Raw genomic sequence first — 18,668 nt, forward strand, 5'->3', positions numbered from 1 at the left:
CCCCCCCTCCGCCCCTCCCGGGCGCCCCGGGAGCGGAAACGGGCTGGGGCTGCGGCTGCCCTTTGCCGCACTTACAGCAAGGAGCACCGGCAGCACCAGCGCTGGCAAGTTGGGCAATGGCTTCAGCACAAAGAACTGTTGTTTTTGGTGTCGTTCTGGATTCTGGGCTATTTTTAACTGTTCAAGACCAAAGAATTGCTGTTTGAATATTTTTTTTTTTTACATTCTCGAGGCAGATAAAATTCTTCAGATGAATATTTATACAGAGATACAGATATATTTAGATATGAAAGTTACACTCTTCTAGACTGGTGACACTCCTATGCTTATTAAGAGTTACTGGGGTATTTTTTTATTATTTTTGTTTTTTAAAATTTTTAATTCTAACTGCATATGCATACAGGCTGGTTCTAATATTCCTGAGTGTTACTCATGTGGAATTTTCATCATGGATAAGTTCACTGCTGCAGTAGATTTTTCCTGGGCAGTGGCACAAACCATTACAACGAGGACAGCAGGCAAACCATTCCAGCAGTTCTGAAACAGAATCAGAAATAGGTCATCAAAGTTTATATTTTCCCAAACTAGCAGCACATCAATTTTTTTTCATATTATTAGAAGATAGGAATTATTTCTTGATCTCAGCTCTTTAGGAAACACGGGAAGCAAATAGACTTCATCAGCTAGAGTTTGCCTTCAGTGAGTGTAACTCTTCCTGGCTGCTTGAGCACAAGCAGTGGCAGAAATCCTCTCTCTGCTATTACAAACTTTAGTTTTGAGGTCATCTTTCAAAACCTTTAGTTTTGGAAAGATGATGCAGAATGTCAGTTACTGACGGTGAGGCACCATTACTCTAAACCGAACATTTGCATCACAGCCATAGTGTGAATCCAAAGATGTTGTGAGAAGCATTGACAGTTAACCAATTCACACAAGTAATTTTTTGCTTACCTGGATGCCATAAATTGGCAGAGTGCAGAGGTGGGCTCTGGGCTTCCATCACTGCTGGGGAGGGTGCAAGGGTGGGAAGTGAGAAGCCTTATTCCTGCCTGCTGTCTGTACCACGGGTATTCAAACTACCCCACGCACTCACTGAGTGATGAGAGAATTTGTTATTTCCTCCCAGGTGGAAAGGTGCTGCTTTTTTTCTGGACTAGATTTCCCAGGTTTGCCTGTATTTAGATCACAGGGACTGGATGTGGACAATACAAACTTAATTAATTAATTTCATCCAGGCAAGCCATGAAATGGTATCACTGTATAGACTCATGAATGTGTGTTACTATCCTAGGGTGCATCTCATGTTTGTTGCCTAGGACCCTAAGTATATATTTGGTTTTCTGAATAGTTCTGGGGTTTTTTTAAAATCAATGGAGTTCACAGCTCTTTTTTTATTCACTTGGTGGTAATACTATTAGCAAGCAAAATACTTTCATTAGAACAAATGCTTTCTTTAAACCTCAACTTATTCTTATTTCTGCCTGTAGCAGAAATTAAATATTTATTAAGCAAAACAAAGTAGGAAAGATGCAGTCGTTCCCCAATGAGCCTTCCTGCACTTTTAATCATGATTTGTTGGTGTCTCTGGATTTCTGTTACTCTCAGGAGTACTGACGGACTTCATTTGATTAGCCACATTCAAACTGAGTCTATAGGAACAGGCTCTGTATTTGATATTGCATTCTATTGGACAGAATTAAAACCATGAGAGTAGCTGCATCTCTGAATTAAATATAAGTATGCAGATACACAGGTAGGTACCAAGCCCCCAGCCCACACATGCTCTCCCACTAAGATCAGTGAGACCAGCATTTACGAGAAAATAGAGTTCTGCAGGCTCAGTTGGTCTCTAATGAAACATGATCTTGACCTGGGAAAGTGGGATTGGAGATGTCAGTATCTACACACTTGTTAAAGCAGTGAAATAAGGAATTTGGCTCATAGTTCACTGAAAAGGCATCAGCGAGGTTAAAGCAAAACATAAGAAAAAGATTGTTTGCTGTGCCCCCTTGTTCAGCAAATAAAGGATACTGTCAGGAGTTTTGAAGCAAGCACTTCAGTCTGTTCCTGGAAAGCATCACTGGCGAGAAAGATCATTTTCAGTAGAACTCAAGAACCGAGAGGAAAATTATTGTATAAATCAGTTAACAAGTTGGCCCACAGGCAGCCAAGCTAAAGAGGACCCATTTCCTATGGATTTCTGTCTCTCCTGCCCCACTGCTCCTGCTTGTCCACTGTCAGGCCTGCCTGTCCTTCATGCCTGCAGTGCCTGGCAGGGAGCACTGAGTGCGTGGCCAGGGGAGCGCTGCTGTGCGTGCAGCCATCAGCTGCCCCCAATTTGCACGGGACTTGTCAGAACTTGACTCGCTGAGACCTCTGCCCTTCTGTAAAATGGAGTCAAAACTGGGGGGGAAAGAGCAAACAGATGACAGGCAAACATTCATATGACACAATTATGTTGAAACCTTGTTTCCCTAAGGAACTGTGTACTTTTTAGTAGTCAGTATTTTTAGAGATTGGATGCTTTGCTTATTTTGGAAAGCAAGTAGAAAGATGCATAGAAACAATCACTGAGGTGGCACCCTGTTTTCTCTGAGTAAATACTCACAAAGATGTTCCAGACTGCCTTATTCCACAACAAACATATCCTAACCCTGCGTCTTATACCCCTTGGATTAGGCTGCACCCGAGACACCGAGGACCTGAAGTGCAGAAGCCCTGTATCAAACCAGCCTGCCCCCCCTGTGGGGTACCCTCCAGGATTGCTACATTTATGCCATCCAAATGTGTTAACATTTGAAAGAGAATTTGCAATTGAAGGAATGACTCCTACTTGAAAAAAACAAAGAAACAACACCAATTTCTCCTTGAGAATCATGCTGGTGATATCAGTAGGATTGCAACATGTTAATTTATCCCAGCATTTCTGAGTTGGGTTGTTCTCTTTAATAATTGTCAGATTTTTCTATAATGGCCAATTAATTGTAGGACTAACTCAATGCAGCTATAATACCCTCAGTACCCTGCAGCAGAGCTGGCAGAGCAAGTACACACTTTTCATTTTCGTTCCTCTGTTTTCCTTGCTTGCTTGTCACTTCAGTTTGCCCATGAGTGTGCCTTGTGCTGTTGCCACCCAGAAAGAATGCTAGGGCTGGGCTGTAAATAAGAGACAAAGATAGTATCAACTTAGATAACAATGAAGGTTTGTGTGTGTGGCTTTTAAGAAAGAAGCTTTGAAGAAATTTTGCGTCATTTGAAATTTTCTAGCTTTTATTAAACAAAAGTTATATATTTTCATTTTTATAGTAATCAATTAAGTGATAAGTAGGGGGGATTTTTTTTGCTCAGTTTAGAAATTCATAAAGGTGTGACTCAAAAGAATTATTTTCCCTGACATTAAAATATTAAATCATTATCAGAACTTGCCTCTGGACTCACAGACAATAATTTATGTATCTCCTGTTCTCTATTTTACTTTTGTCTCACAGGCATAATGTAAGAACCCTACTTTTTTCACAGAATGTGCATTTCTCAAGCACTGTGTATGTTGGACAAATTTAGCTAATAAGTTACATGTGCAACAAGTCCTTGCTGGTTAGAGAGTTCTTGGTATTTCTCCTTTCATTTTTCCCTTTCCAATATATACATCCTACAAAGCTTGAAAGCTTTGGAAAGGACTAGATGTAACTGAATCACTTACCAATAATTTAGAAATATTCACTTGGACCTAAATTTTGTTCTTCCTTTTCTCTTTCTTTTTATCATTTCTGGACTAAGAAAAGTATTTCTAGCAGTGGCAAAAAAACTGGCATTTTCTGCCAGTGCACAGAAACCATGTCAATGCAAATGGTAAATTAAGTTTTTAGTCATATGGTGTGATCTCTGACTCCCTGAGTCACTCACCAAAGTTGAGTGAGGCTGAAATTCCCTCATGTTACATCTCTCTGCTATAAGTTATGGTGTTGTCTGTTTGCTACAGAAGTTTTATTATCTAACACTACTTCATTCTTATCTTTTAGGTTTGTTGTCCTAGTTGTGAGAATTTTTAGCCCACCCAATACTCTTCTGATGTACCTGGTACTTGCTGCTGTTGCTTCAGCATCCTAGATATTCAAGGGTCTTCTTGACTTCTACATTATGGGAGTTATTGCACTCAGATAAACTGCAATTCTAAAGAATAATCAGCTGCTTGGAAGAATATTTCAGCCAATTTCCCTGCAATTCTTTGTTGTTACTTTGTTTTAACATTTCTAAATACTCTGTTAGGGTCCAGCTCCTACAAACTATTTAGAGGCCTCCTCCAGGCGAGACCTCTGTCCATCTTTAAAGAAGATAGTTTGCAGGGTTGTGTGAGGTCATGGAATTGCTGCTCTTTGGGAGTCTCTCACTGAAGACTTAAGCGATGCAGAGAACCTGACTTACTCACAAAGGTGAAAGGTACTCAAATTGTTATGGTCTAACCCATAACTGTCCTAAGAAGGAGTTAAATATATCAAAGAGGTGGGAATCTGCGTGTTTGAGTTCTGCACCAAAGGTCTTGGATTCCAGATCATCACAAATGCTTGTTTTTCCCAAAACACAAACACCCTTCTGACCTCTCTGATTTTCTGACATAAAGTAAGAATCTTTTCGTGATAATCAGAGTCAAGTATCAGTTCCAAAAAGCCATTGCTGTGCATTATAGGCACTTATGCATATTAGAAAACAAAACAAAACAAGCAGTCTACCACTTTCCGGGATTAATGCTATGAAGGATTTTATGGGTGGTCCATAAGTGGACAGAACGTTGCACTAATGTGTGACTGCATGGCAATTAAGCTTAATTAGGGAAGGTTTGGAAAAAGACAGATGAAAGTAAATTATGGGAATGAAAGCAACTGTGCTTTTGGGGCCCACACTCTGCTGCACTGGTTCAGTGAAGTGTTGCTAAAAACGTGCCCCTTCTGTCACGTTCTGACGCACATCCAGCCGCTTGTCAAACCAAGCGTTTTTCTCAGGAAGGGGGAATCTCTTAGGAGCACATTCTTCACCCGGTCTCCACTGAACTCGCTGGTTTCACGAGGAGACAGCTGCACTTCCAGAGTAAGAGCAGCAGCAGATGACCCTGAATACATGGCCATCCGGTTTAGTTCAGCATTGCCTCTCTTCTGCATGGAGTAACAACGCTAATCATCAGTGTGGATTTTCATGTGCGCTCTAGGGACATTTTTTTACAATTTTGTATTTTTAGTGCTTTCTCAGATTTACAACTGAGCACCCCATATGGAACATCTGATTCTTGTTGAAGTGATTTTCTCTGGTGAGAAGACCTCAGTGAGCTGACCTGGAGCAGTTTCCAGGCTTCCACGCTGCATGGTTTGAGGGCATTCCATAAAACAAGCTCTTTCAGAGCAGAAGATTTCAGGGTTTCTGTGCTCACACTCTGTCAGAGCTAGGGGCCCTTCTTCAAGTTTTATAGGAAACAAAACTCAAAATGCTGAAACCCTCAATGGAACAGAATTGCTTTTTTCTGCTCTGGACTAAGTGGCTGTTACTGCAGGCACCATTACAGTATGCTATGTTATATTAGATTTTATTAAATTATGGAAAATAATTAAGTAGAAAAGCAGAGAAAAAAAGCTACACAATCTGCAGGCAGATCTTTTTTTAGCTTGAACAGTGTCTGGTATTGCTTTCCACCAGGACACTGGGATGCTTTTTTCCCCTAATGAACTTTTTACATCCAAGATGGAATACTGATTCTGCAGACAATTTATTAAGAAAAACACCAGTTTCATGTGAGGAGTTTTCAGTCCAACAGGGAATTTATACGTGGAAATCATATATGGGTATAGGGAAACACCTCATAAAAAGAATGACTACATGGTCAGCAGCTGTAATTTATGTTCATTCTCTTTTAATAAAAAAATATGTGTTCAGACCAATCTTTTGTATTTTTTATTGCAGCTCAGCAAGGTACCCTCAACTGTAGTTGTTTAACCTCCTGACTTTCTTTGGTTTGTTTTTTTGAAAAAAAGAGAGCTAAACCCAGTACTTTGTGTTCTCAGTTACGAAGCTTATACATATGTGAAAGGTGCGACAAGGACGTCTTTCTCCACTGAAGGATGCTGAAGCAAGTGTTGATAAAAACATCACACATAAAAGAGTGATCAAATGAAAACAGAGACAAGAGGATGCTAAATAGAGAAAAGAAGCTGGATCTGGGATTTGATGGCTGACCATGAACAGCTGTGAACAGGTAATCCAGATACATGTTCTAATGCCTAAGCTCTCCAGGTTAGGTATAAGTTTACCTGTACTCAGATGAAAATTTGCAAATGAGGTATGTGTCCATAAATCACAATCTTCTTCAGGTCAAATATTGTGGAAATCTATCAAATTAAAAATTATATTCCTAGAAAGGATGCTGTAACAAAACCCCTAGATGGGATCTCATATTTAGCACAAAGTGCTATTTCTGAAGAGAGATCCCCTTAGCTGCAGAACCTTACTCAGATCCCCTACTTGCTTCCATCTCTGTAACTGGAAAGTAAAGGCACTTCTAAAGAGTTGCTGGTGAGGTAATGAGAAATTCCAGGGTCTGCTGGGATCTGTGGTAACACCACTTGTTGAGAGGAGCTGGCACAACCTCCTTGGCAGAGCTGTTAACAAGCCCTCCATAGACTCACTCTTTAGTGGTGGTGGTCAGATATTGGTGGAAGTCTGATGCAGCTATGAGGTAACAGGTGAACAAGCCATTTCTTCACTAAAAGCCCAAATCCAGCATTTATTACTTCCTCTTAGGTCACAGAAACATCACTTCTCTGTCAGTTTGGTAATAACCACTCCCTTTTCATCTTCATCTCCCTAAAACACTCTGTCCTACATCTCTTTTGCACATGCTGTAAATCCCTCCCCTCGACCAGTGTTTCTGCTGTATTCCTGATGGCACCTTCTGCAGCAGCCAGACCTCTGGGAATTCCTGGGACAGACTCAGAAGGGAGTTTTCCGAGTCAAATTAGTAAGGGCAAAGGGCAGTAGTATTGCTCAGTTAATGACGAGAAAAATTCACCTGGATTAGTACTGGCTACTTAACAAGAACCAAAAGAGCATCAAGATTTGGCCTTCTATGATTTGGATACTTTCTAAATCATATTCTTATGTCAGCATGCTGCCATGTTGCTTGCTGGAAGACCTAGGGAAAAGCAAATGTTTACAGTTTGAGGAGATCTGCAACAGCAGCTGGAGCTATTCTGCCTAGTCTTTCCCCAAATTGCAAGACTTCACAAGGCTTTAAAGCCAGAGAAAGTGAGCTGCCAAAAAACCACACTAACAAAGAAGATGAGTCCATTATTTCCAGTTTTCTAGGAGATATGTTTAAGTCTGTGTGTTCTGTATTTCTGCAAGAAATGTTTAATATTTACAGGTGAAGGAACTCAGGCTTGCTGGTATTTTTGGATTCCTTTCTAACCTGCTCTCTTTTTTCTCCCCACCTCCTTCCCTCTTTTGTGGCTTTCCGGTGTAAGTGGCCACAGCAAACCCCTGTTCAGGATCCAGGAGGAATCCTTCACCGCCAGCCTAGGGAGAACGTCGGTGACAGCCGCTGGAATGCCTTGATCACACACTCCCAGCATCCTGCCCTGCCAGCAGCAGGAGGAAAGTCTAGTTTATGTTAATAAGGTGCAGAGAGTGGCCAAAATATTCTGTGAATTTTCCGGCTCAAAAGGGTAATGAAACTACCTCTGTCTCAGTGCGCTGGCACAGGAGCAAACTAAACAACTGGGAAACGTGTTTCAGAGGAGAAATACAGAGCACAAACTCCCTGGATTTCACACTTCCACTGAGGGCTGAGCTTTGCCTCTTTCCACCTCTTTTCCAGGCTGGCTGAACCCTTTTGCACAAAACGTGGGAGGGATGGGGGAGGGCAAGCAGGCTTTTCTGCAGATTAGCTTCAGACAGCTCTTGCCAGACCAAAAGTTACATTGGAAAGCATTTCTTAGTTTATACCAAAACAATTAATTGTTTAATATGTAAAGCAAACCCAGAAAATTATTCCCGTAAATTTGGTTTAAAATCTACCTTTTTATTAGCTTTGAGCAAAAGAAACCTCTAAACTGCTGGGAGCACAGTCAGATTCTTTGGGCTCTCTTCAAAAAGCTCGCTCTTTTTGTCATTCCTCTCTGACCTCCTCCCTGCTAGTCCCGGGATGAAAAGCAAGCCAAAGATCTGCTGAGAAATGGGCCGAGCCACTGCTGACCTTTGCAAATCCAATTTCTTCAAAGTGAGAGCTAATCGACGTGTTCCCACGCTGTGTATTGCTGAAACTTACGATGCAATTCAAGGAATGAATTCACCATGGTGCAATCTCATTTTGAATCCAGTTTTCTTGCTATGTGTCAGAGGGTGAAGGAGGCAGAATGTGGTACAAGTTATAGAGAGCAGTCTCACACAAGTTTCACAAGCTGTGTAAGTCTGTCTTTGAAACATTTTGCATTTTGGCAGGGCTCTCTCCCACGTCCTTCTACCTTCCTCTCCCTCAAAAACAGAGACATTTTGCAGTTATTTAAAACAAAAATAAGCTGATGAAAGTTAATACTAAGCAATCTCCAAACAGAAAAAGAAATAGTCTCTGAAGGTATTATCTGATGTGTAACCAAGGTGCCTCTTGGGGAGATTTGTGTGCACAGGAGCTGAAGGTGAATGGGATTGTGCTGCGGGGAGAGATTTAGAATTCATATTTAAGATTCATGTTCTCTCTCTCACATTGCATATCTGTTCTGGTATAATCACTATCCTGATGGTACAGCAGCCAGAGTGCTCCACTCTGTGTGAAGTTTTGCAATCTCTGCTAGGTACCGCAGCTGTGCCAGCACGATTCGTGCAGGAAAAGCGCATTGGCATTCCCAACCTAAATCTCATAATCTTGTTTCAACAGGTGCCTGGAGACTGGCCCCCTCCCTGTTTCCCAGAAGGTGCTGCCATTTGTTTCCCACTCAACTGGCCAAGCCCTGGCTGAGCACAGCCCTGGGCAGCCCACTGGACCCAGCGGGAGCAGCAGCAGCACACCACATCCTGCTGGCACGCCCCAAGCGGGGCGGGTTTGCGCAATGCTGCAACTTCTTGTCTGGGGCAAAAGGGACACGAGGACTCTCATTCCTCATTTAACTACTGTGGGGCATATGTCATGGGTAGCACATCCCAAAGAGATGCTTTCAGCAGCCAAAGAGGGCAGTTATGTCATTCCCAGCAGGGGTTGGGCTTGCTGTGCCTCCCTGGGGATGCCACCTCTCCAGCTGGGAAGCCCTGGCATGGCAGGTAGAAGCCAAGCTGCTCCACGTTTGGTGCCTGACCACAGACCTCCCAGAGTGTGGTGTTCCTGGCCGGTTTGGCCATGTAGTAGAACCAAAGATATCGTCATTTACTTTTTTAGCTGATTACCATCTTCATTGCACGACTGTCATTCCACTACGGCTGATGTAATGGCAAGTCAAGTCCTTGGGCTAATGGGGTGAACTGTGCCTTGGCTGTAAACTGCAGGCTTCCAGAGGAAGCCTCAATGCTCTCATTTTGTATTTGTCCTTAGGAAAGCAAATGAAAATATACCATTGTTCTCAAGATTGCTGAAAGAAGCAAGTCCTTTTTCTAAATTTTATTTCTGTAGCCATGAATAGTAAATTTCCTTCATTCATGACTGATTTATAAAGGAGTTTGCTAACTAACCAGATCTGAAGAACTTTCTTTCTCAGCAAGCATTGCAATAAGAGAATTGCTTGTGTTTTTATTACTTTCTCAATATTTTTGTTATCCTCTTTCCCAAGACACAATTAGATTTTCCAGTCTTCTGGACATCAAAGATTTTGGAGAAGAGATTGTATAAACTGAATAGGTAACAGCTGTTACCAGATGGATTTACTGGTGGAAAGGGGGGAGGGCTAATTTGTTTTATGTGTTTCCTCCCACTGTTGGCACCTTTCACTGTGGCACGCTGTTCCTGTCCTGTGACTGGGAGTGTCTGGGCACAGAGGGAGCCCTTGTCCACAGGATTACACCTAACTTTGGCTTTTGCTCTAGTTTGTAAGTGACTTTGCCAAGTGCCTTCATCATAGCTCTTTTGCCTGGTCCTCCAGTGGTTTATTAGAGAGACAAAAATGAGAGAGTAGCTCTGATATTGTTAGGTAACAGCAGTGACTGACAGATTTTCATTTCTGACCTTTTCAAGTCAGAAGTTTGCTTCACTTCTGGATATCCCAGGACACTTACAGTTGGATTTATTTTTGAAAAAAAAAATGTATTTCCTCAAGGAAGGTCACAGTACCAAAGAAGAGTTGCAACTGTATCATCTCTGTGGTGCCCTTCTATTTAACATGGGAATGAGCATTTGCATGAATCTTCTTTATTTCTCCATCTACTGTAAATTCCTTGTGTTCCTCTTTTAGATTGCTGACTGTTTAAGAAAGGTCATAGAGGGGAAATGGTGATTTGTACTACTGTAAAGTACTAGCTGATAAAAGAGATTGTGTGCATGTATAACAACCTGATTTTTGCATATTGCTATACCAACAATATCTGATCCCATTCAGATAACAGTAAAGCAGCCTACAGCTTTGACCAGATCCAAAGAAACTCACACTGCTTGTTCTTTTCTTTCTTATTTCAGGTTTGATCTACTTGCTTTGACATTTGTGTGTTGTTTTTTTAAGTACCTACCCTCAAGTTCTTCAAGCTTCAGCAAGAGAGCACTTTCAATACATATTGTCTGCAAAAGTGTCCCATGTCCTAGGAATATGCTGACATCCAATCTGATTTAAAAATTTGAGAGGGACTGTAATCTTCACAATCTAGTCCCTTTCTTTCTGGGGTAGCCTAGATGAACACTTTTGATCCTTTCCTTCTCTGAGCAGCTTCAGAATCCATTGCCATTGCAGGAGAGGAGGTGCTGCCTTCACCCAGTCTGTGAGGATCCTCGGACCATTGCAAAAATGCTCAGATTCCCACAGAGTTTAACTCTTTTCTGCAGCTGGCCTGGGGGCACTGGGCACCTCAGCTGGGGGAATACCACTGGAGCAGATAGTCCATGCCAATGGCTGCTGGACCACTACAGGAGAATGAATCCTGGCTGGAGAGGGACAGAACAGAATCCACATCCAGAAAATCATCTCTAATGTGATTTTAAGCCTTAATTAATTTCAAACTGTTTTCCTCCATCTCCCTCATTCACTCGCTCAGTACTGCTCCATATAGTTAATGCAAATGACCAAGAAAAGAGAGGAAGTCCATCTAAAAGAGCAACTGAGCTTTTGTGCAACACCCAGAGTATTTTTTTCTGCACAACCAATGGAGAAATTAGAATAGCTCTGCCAGTTTCAAGACAAAATTTTCCATCTTTTGTGAGCATTTAGACTCCAATAAGTATCTAACTACAGAGCCAAAGACAGAAATGTGGAGGAGGCTCAAGACTAGCTGGGTAGTTTGCTGCATGAACAGGGAAGTGAGGTCCTTGATTTTTCTTTGAAGAAAACAAGTTTTCTGTGTACAATTAATACAAATAGGAAGAGAAGGAGGTGTCTGGCTAATAGCGAAAGGTACAGTGAAATCTAGATTGTAGTCCCTGTTTTACACACAGCCCTTCCCATATGCCAAGTTAGGAACCATGCAGGCAAATGAATGTTACCCTGTTATCTCTGGGTCCCCAGGCTGGGTGCAAGCACACATGGAATTAAGCACAATTAATGCTTGTATAGTGGCAAAACAGGTGAAAATCACAGCCTTTTAAAGGTGTGTTAAACAGGACAGTCTCTCTCTCTCATCCAGAATAGGGATCTGTTGGCAAGTCTAAGAATCAGCAGCAGCTTGTACAAGTGGTCATACCAAATGGTTGCTAAGCTGTGAAAGCAATAGGTAATTCAGGTGTGGTATCTCACAGCCTGGTGTTATCTTTAAAGTGAATTTTGTGAGCTTGCGGCAGTCTTGTGCAGGTAGTGTATGTCAAGTTAAAGCTACAGTTCATAGAAACACAGAATCACAGAATGATTTCTGTTGGAAGGGACCTTAAAGATCATCTTGTTCCAACCCCCCCTGCCGCAGGCAAGGACACCCTCAACCAGACCAGGTTTCTCAAAGTCCCTTGCAGGGAATGGGGCATGAAGTATTTCTTTTGCATCACACCACAAGCTGTTTGCACAGAAGCTAAAGAGCTGTTTTCAGAGCACTATGGGTAGATGCTGCTATCGTTATTTTTACTACTTCCTTATGTATTTCAGGCTCTGCAGTGACAGTGATGATTAAATAAAAAATCAAAAATCGTTGACTTGACTAATTATTTTTCACAAAGGAACATTTATTTATGGTGACACTGAAATATCATTGCAGTGCTCCGAAGCAGTACAGAAACTGGGAATTTTAATAGCCAACAGGAGATTGAAGGTCTTTGGCTCAAGAGCTTTACTATGAAGACATAACAATATTTTTCTTCTAATGTAGTAGCATCTTCATAAAAATCTGTTAAACTGCAACTTGCAGAGGAAGTGTAAAGCACAAAGCAAATTAAAGTACAATAACCCTGAAAGGACAAATTGGTTTAACCAGCAATATAGTACTTACAGGAAAAAGAATTGAGATTACTGATGGCTCAGTGCACAGAAGCAGCATTTAGTGTCATGGAAAAGTGGATACCATAAATAAATTCTGTCAGTTTTCTGCTGGCCTTTTTCTCATTTTACATGGCAAATACTTTGATCCACGTTATAAACTAGGTACTTTTACAACCCTTGCAAATTTACTGCCCCAATCTACAGATGAATTAATTTAATCATAAGTATTTCACCAGGCATTTTTCAAACCTTTAATTAAGTTTCATTGTTTACAGCCTGTGAGTATTGCATGCAGATATAATTTAAGAGCACAACCTGCTTGTTGACTGTAGTTTGAAAGAAAATGAAAAAATGGTTAGTTGCTATTATTTAAAACTCCAAAGCATTCGAGCTGGAATATCTGTGGGGTTTTTTTTCTTTGAAAGAATTTCTTCCTTTTATGAATTTCTCTCTGTAATCTTGCCATTTCTGTGCCTGTAAATACATATATTCTCATGTAGTTTAGGAAGGAATTATGGCATTACAGTGATTTTGGATGGATTTTGAGCTCTGCTATATTCCTCTGACCTCTCAGAATTTCCAGGGGCCTCAGAAGGGTTGTTCCAGATTGTTGTTCCAGCAGAATTATATCCCTTTATATTTGCATTTAGAGCTAATGCATTAGTCATCCAGGTCCCTAAACAGGTTAATTATCCAGTCCAGTTCTTCAGTACTGTTTTATCTGTTCCACTCATAACTTTTATGAATTTCATTTAACATTAGATGATGGTAAATAGATTTAAAGATAAGCTGAACTTTTAAAGATGATAACTGCTGATATTTTTTACTAATTTCTAGATCTGTTGTATTACCGGTACTCTTTGGGAAAGTTCTGATTTATGAAATATGACCTCACGGCATGTTTTATCTTACTGGCTTCTTGCCATGTTGCCAGAATGCAGTGCATTCAGACCTAGGCACCCAAAATGCATGCTTCAGCATGCAGAGAAAGAGTGCAAAGCTGGTTTTCATTTTCTAGAAACAGATCCTCTTTACAGTCTTCCTCCGGCTGAATGGCTTTTTACTGTTGGTTTTGTGCTTTTGATTGAGTTCTTTGGTTTTATGTTTTTGAGATATGTAGCATATATTCACAGGAAGAGTCCAAGTTTCAGAAGTTTTCTTAAAGTGAATTTAATGCTTTTGGAATCTTTACTGGAAACCATCATTCTCTGCCTGCTCACAAATACAGCACTTACTTATAGCTCTACCTGCACAACTCAGGAAAGATCCCTTACAAAATGTTAGGTGTTTTTCCACACTTTCTCAGAAGGTGCTACTCTAGAACAGAAAATATAACCTATTTGGTATTATGCTGAGTTTTAAAAATTGCCAAAAAATCTATTTAAGAAAGTTCATCTTAAGAAATACTATCTTGAAGATACTAACTTAAGAAATAATACCTTCTCACTAACCCCTATGAAGAATTTTTGGTTTTCAAGCATCTATGTAGTTCAGTTGAACTGTTCATTCCTCTCTCATTAGTAATTTAATACCCATATTTTTCAAAGACCAGCTCAGCAGTGTACCAAATGTTATTAGCAGAAGGGCAAAGCAAAAAAAGATTCTGATCAGAAATCAGAACAGCCTCAGTAAAAGCCTGGCTCAAGTATGCACTGAATGGAGGTGAAGTTGCTGGTTTCACTTGTGGGCAGTTCATGTGAGATCATTTAAAATGATCTGGGAAAAGCTTGAAGATCAGCTCCTCAGTCATGTCTGTTCTTGTGTGATAATGTATTTTTCTCCAACTTCTTTTCATCTTTATTCATCTAGCTGTATCTATAAAATTCATAATTAGTAATAGGTTAATACAGATACAATTTCACTTCCCCCCCCCCTTTCCTTTATATTTTTCCTCTCTTTCTCTCCCATAGCATATTTGATTAATATTTTAGCTCTGTTGAAGGAATGCAAATACCATTGCACTCACTTCTTGGATGATTTTTGAAACCAACAACACTTAAATAACTATAAATTAAAAAGCTGGTTTTGCTGAACCTCTGGTGACACACACTCTTCTTAATTGCATTTAGGTCCCTGTGATAATATTCTGGTAAGATCTGAGATAGACTTTTCATTTCCAAGGACTAGACAGATTTCTGAAACTGACAGTAGAGCACTCAGTACAACTTGGGTGATAAGATAGCACTCAGTGAAATAACAAGCAGCATTTAACTGCTTTGCAGAGAGGATTGTTTTCCTGAGAGTGTTAAACCCAGATGGAACCAGGGAGTTTAGAAACTGTGTAGAAAGTCATGCCCTCACAAGATTTGGTCACTGTCCTAGGTCAAGAGTTTGATGAAGTTTAGACAAGGTTCATGTCCTGAATCTTTGCCATCCATAGTGAAAAATTTGATATGATTTTGAGCATCTGATTATGCAGCTGGTACCAAATTAATTTGTTGTTAGCCTTTTTAAGTACTGCATTTTAGAAATCTTCATCTTTTTCAGCCTGAATGGTGTTTCTCTGGCAACACGTTTTATGGGATTTTGGAGCTATGACCAACAAATAATTTTGTTCTTGTTTCTGTGACATTTTCTACAATTTCTGCCAAGGTATCGACATATGTGAAGAACTGTGCATTTGTTGAACTCTATGGTTATTTCAATTTTGTAGGTTTTAGTCAATAACTATCAAGTGCTGAGATAAAGTTTGAGAAGTGATATTCCCTGTAAGAAGCACAGTATATTCAAGTGCATTGGAAGATGAAAAGATGATATACAGAAGAAATACTGTACTCTTGGGAATTCTAGTTATGTCAATTTTGGAGTCCTTTCACAAGCTAGCATAGGAGGTGGTTTGCTTTATGTATTCAGTCTTACCTCAGGAGTGATTCTCCTGAACACAGCTGACTCCAGTCTGCCTCTCTTAATTTGAGTACATTGGTGGGGGTGTTATGCATGCTAGACAACACCAGCAAAGCAGTCTCTGCACCCACATGAAGCTTAGCAGGAAGAGGCTGAATTTGGCCACTTGTGTCCATCCCTCTCACTTTCATTTATAAAACCATTTGATAAAAGCGTATCATGTCAGGTCCCCTCAGTTTTGATAGTGATGGTTAACCTCCTGAACAGCTTGCCTTTAACAATAATTTCCCATTTGGAGTGTAAGTCATGTTTGGTAGTCAGGCAATGTATGTTTCATGAACTGATGACTGAGGAAGCTTCATCTATTTTTTCTTTCAAAAAGACACTTAGCCATACCTCCCCAGCTGGACAAAGGCAGTGATGAATAATCACTCTTATAATTTTTCTTAAATATCAAAGTTATCTCTCCTCATGGCAGAGAATTCCAAGCTGTCCTGGAGAAAGCAGGCCGTGTGAATATCCTTGCTGAATTGCTAATTGTTTGCTCTGGCAGTTCCTGTGAAGCAGCTGGTTGTCTTTGGAAACCTATGCTTGTTGTTGTGGGTTTGAACGTCATGTGTCTTTAATTTTCAGCACTAGCCACAGGGATAAGTATCACAAATATCTGCTTGAAGGCCTTTTGCCCCTGGGAACCCAATATATACTTGGCAGCCTCTCTGACAGTGGGACTGAGGGGAGAATCAAAGTTGACTCATTGCTTTATGTCCCCTTGGGGAAAAGAAGGAATAAAAATGGCAATTGCTGCTTCCTTCAGTTGCCTGAGGCAAGTCTTTCCTGTTTTGGAGAGAATAGACTAATGTCATTTCTAAAACAATCTTCTTTCCCTTTGTATGAAAAAATTATTCCATCCAGTATCATAAAGCTAATTCTGAGGCTTGACTTCCTCACATCCCAGTGCGGTCCTGGGTGGACTTCAGATTTCCATAAACCCACAACCATAACCAGAAATGGACATTCATATCTTCCATTCAATGCCTACCTCCAACAGAATCTACTGTCATGTTCTTCAGCTCAGCATACAGTAAACTCTAATGAAAATGGGGGGTTTGTACCATGCTGTTAAGCCTGCAGGTGGAGAGAACATGGATTGTGCTTTATTTATTGTGCCCAAGCTGTTAGAAGACTCTGATTTCCTACTGCACTATTAGGACCAGCCTAAATAAGCATCTTGCTATGAGTTCCAGTGAAGATATGTTCATTACTCTGCCTGTGGGTATAACTTCCTAAATATTCTCCACTTTCTATGCCACACTGAAGTGAAGCAGTCATTAGTTTTGGTCACATCATAATACAAAGGGGAAGTCTGAGCCCCAATGTATGTGTTAGCTAAAGATTAAACAGGGTGCCAGATGAGCTTTGAGTCTTCTAGAAATGTGGCTAGGCAGAGCTCCAAGCTCACACCAAGTGATGCCAAGACATTTGCTCATGTCTCCATTGCCCCTTATCTCAAGTGGTGCAACTGCCAGAAATAATTTTCCTTAATAGAAAAACTTCATGCATTTTGTATATTGCTCTTTCTGATGTAAATCTGATTAGTTTATGATTTCAATTCAAAAATAGAATTCAACACTTGTATTTTAGATCTGAAAAGCATCTTTCTTTAAGACAGCTTTTCCATTTTTCTAGGAAACCCATTTCTTTTATTTTATAATCAGCTCAACTCAGCACAAGAATCTTATGGAAGGTGGTGGTAATTATCAACTACACAAGTCAATAATTTTATTTTTGAGTCTCCAAGTTTTGCTGTTAGTCCTGAAATTCAGTGCTATTCTAGGGAATAAGTTTTTGAGTTGATGAGGGATTTGTTATACTACTTAAATGCAAATGATAATTTTATCTGGGGAAGAAGCTCTCCAAGATGAATGGATGTATTAGCTTAGCATGGATCTGATCGCTGTCTTGCAAAACATTGGACAGGCTTTCAGTGATACAGATCCCGTCGGAATCAGCTATTGTATAACAGCTGAAAATAATAGGTCTCAAAATGATTCTAATTATCCCTGATTTGAAAGGTATGACTCTTTTGATGTTCCAATTGAAATATGCTTATTTATTGCTTAATTAAATTAGTATATGTAATTAGTCACTGTGTCCAACACAGAGAATATGAACTTGATCAGTAAGCAAAACCTAGTCTTTACACTTGCAGGAGGGTATGCCTGGACCTGATTGTACAATTAACCTTGTTTTTGCTTTGTAACAATTTCCTTAAGTTATAAGCACTTCAGTTTTCATTAAAGTATGATTCCATTTGCATTTGTTATGTCTGCTCCCAGTAATTTATTGGCATGCAAGAAGCAAAGCTCCTAAATCAGTGTTGTGTATTTTATGCAGAAGAGCCAGACGGAGGTGTGGTACAAGGTAAAGTTCTTTTATTTCTCCTTCCTTCTTCCTTTTAGCTCTGCTCCACACTAAGGTATGGAAACCATCTTGCACAACATTACACAGGCATAAGAAGGCACCCTGTACTTGAGTAAGGACTGGAGTGAGAAAAACAAGTGTGATGTTAAGAGCAAAGCACAGCAGAAAATACTTTAGGAGGATCTATAAAAAAGTTTAAATTGGTAAAGCGTGTATGTGGGTGGGTTAGAAAGAATAAAGCATAATTAAGTTACTGAAGCCTCAGCAGGACTCTGAACATTGTTCAGCGTGCACTGCAGTTTGCTTTAAAGAAATGTCAAGAATACCCACAACCTGAGAAAGGGGACTTTTTTTGTAGAGTAGCATTAATTTCACCAAATGCATGAAGGCTGCCCTTTCTTGGATTGTGCGTCACTGTGCTGCAGGGTACTGAGTGTATTACAGGAACACATGAAGGCAAAAGCCCCACCTTCTGCAAGCTAGTGACAGAGCAGGGTTGCCCATATTAGGCACAGTTGAAAGTCAGAGGAAACTTCACCATCCTGCATGACAAAGAGAGCTGGACCCCATCTTCTTCTCCCGCTGGTGAGGATAGCCCCATTTGGGGGTCCCTAATACCAGGAAAAGGGTGCATGGATGAGAGGAGGTAGCTTTGCCCTCTCTCCCTCTGAAGTATCAGGGAGCAGAGAAAAGCATGACAATCACAGAAAAGTCTCTTTGCAGCTACTGAATAGCATATCTAATTGCTCTATCACATGGACAGTTTAGATCTAATGCCCCCACACTTTGAGTGACCCAGACACTGCCCTCTTCTCTTCCCCACCAATCCCTGCT

General features: G+C 40.5%; 1 long non-coding RNA gene across 7 annotated transcripts in view; it reads left to right on the forward strand.

The window, feature by feature from the left end:
• The window catches only part of LOC108449228, a 320,210-nt gene extending 302,481 nt beyond the window's left edge, over positions 1 to 17,729 (forward strand). For all 7 annotated transcript variants that reach the window (XR_001865356.1, XR_001865358.1, XR_001865353.1 and 4 more), the window contains 3 exons: positions 6,048 to 6,238; positions 7,506 to 7,659; positions 8,915 to 17,729. This is a non-coding gene — a long non-coding RNA (uncharacterized LOC108449228). The remainder of the gene's footprint in view (positions 1 to 6,047; positions 6,239 to 7,505; positions 7,660 to 8,914) is intronic.
• The last annotated feature ends 939 nt before the right edge of the window (positions 17,730 to 18,668 follow it).

The sequence above is a fragment of the Corvus brachyrhynchos genome, unplaced genomic scaffold (genome assembly GCF_000691975.1).
Source record: "Corvus brachyrhynchos isolate BGI_N302 unplaced genomic scaffold, ASM69197v1 scaffold258, whole genome shotgun sequence".
Classification (NCBI taxonomy): Eukaryota; Metazoa; Chordata; class Aves; order Passeriformes; family Corvidae; genus Corvus; species Corvus brachyrhynchos.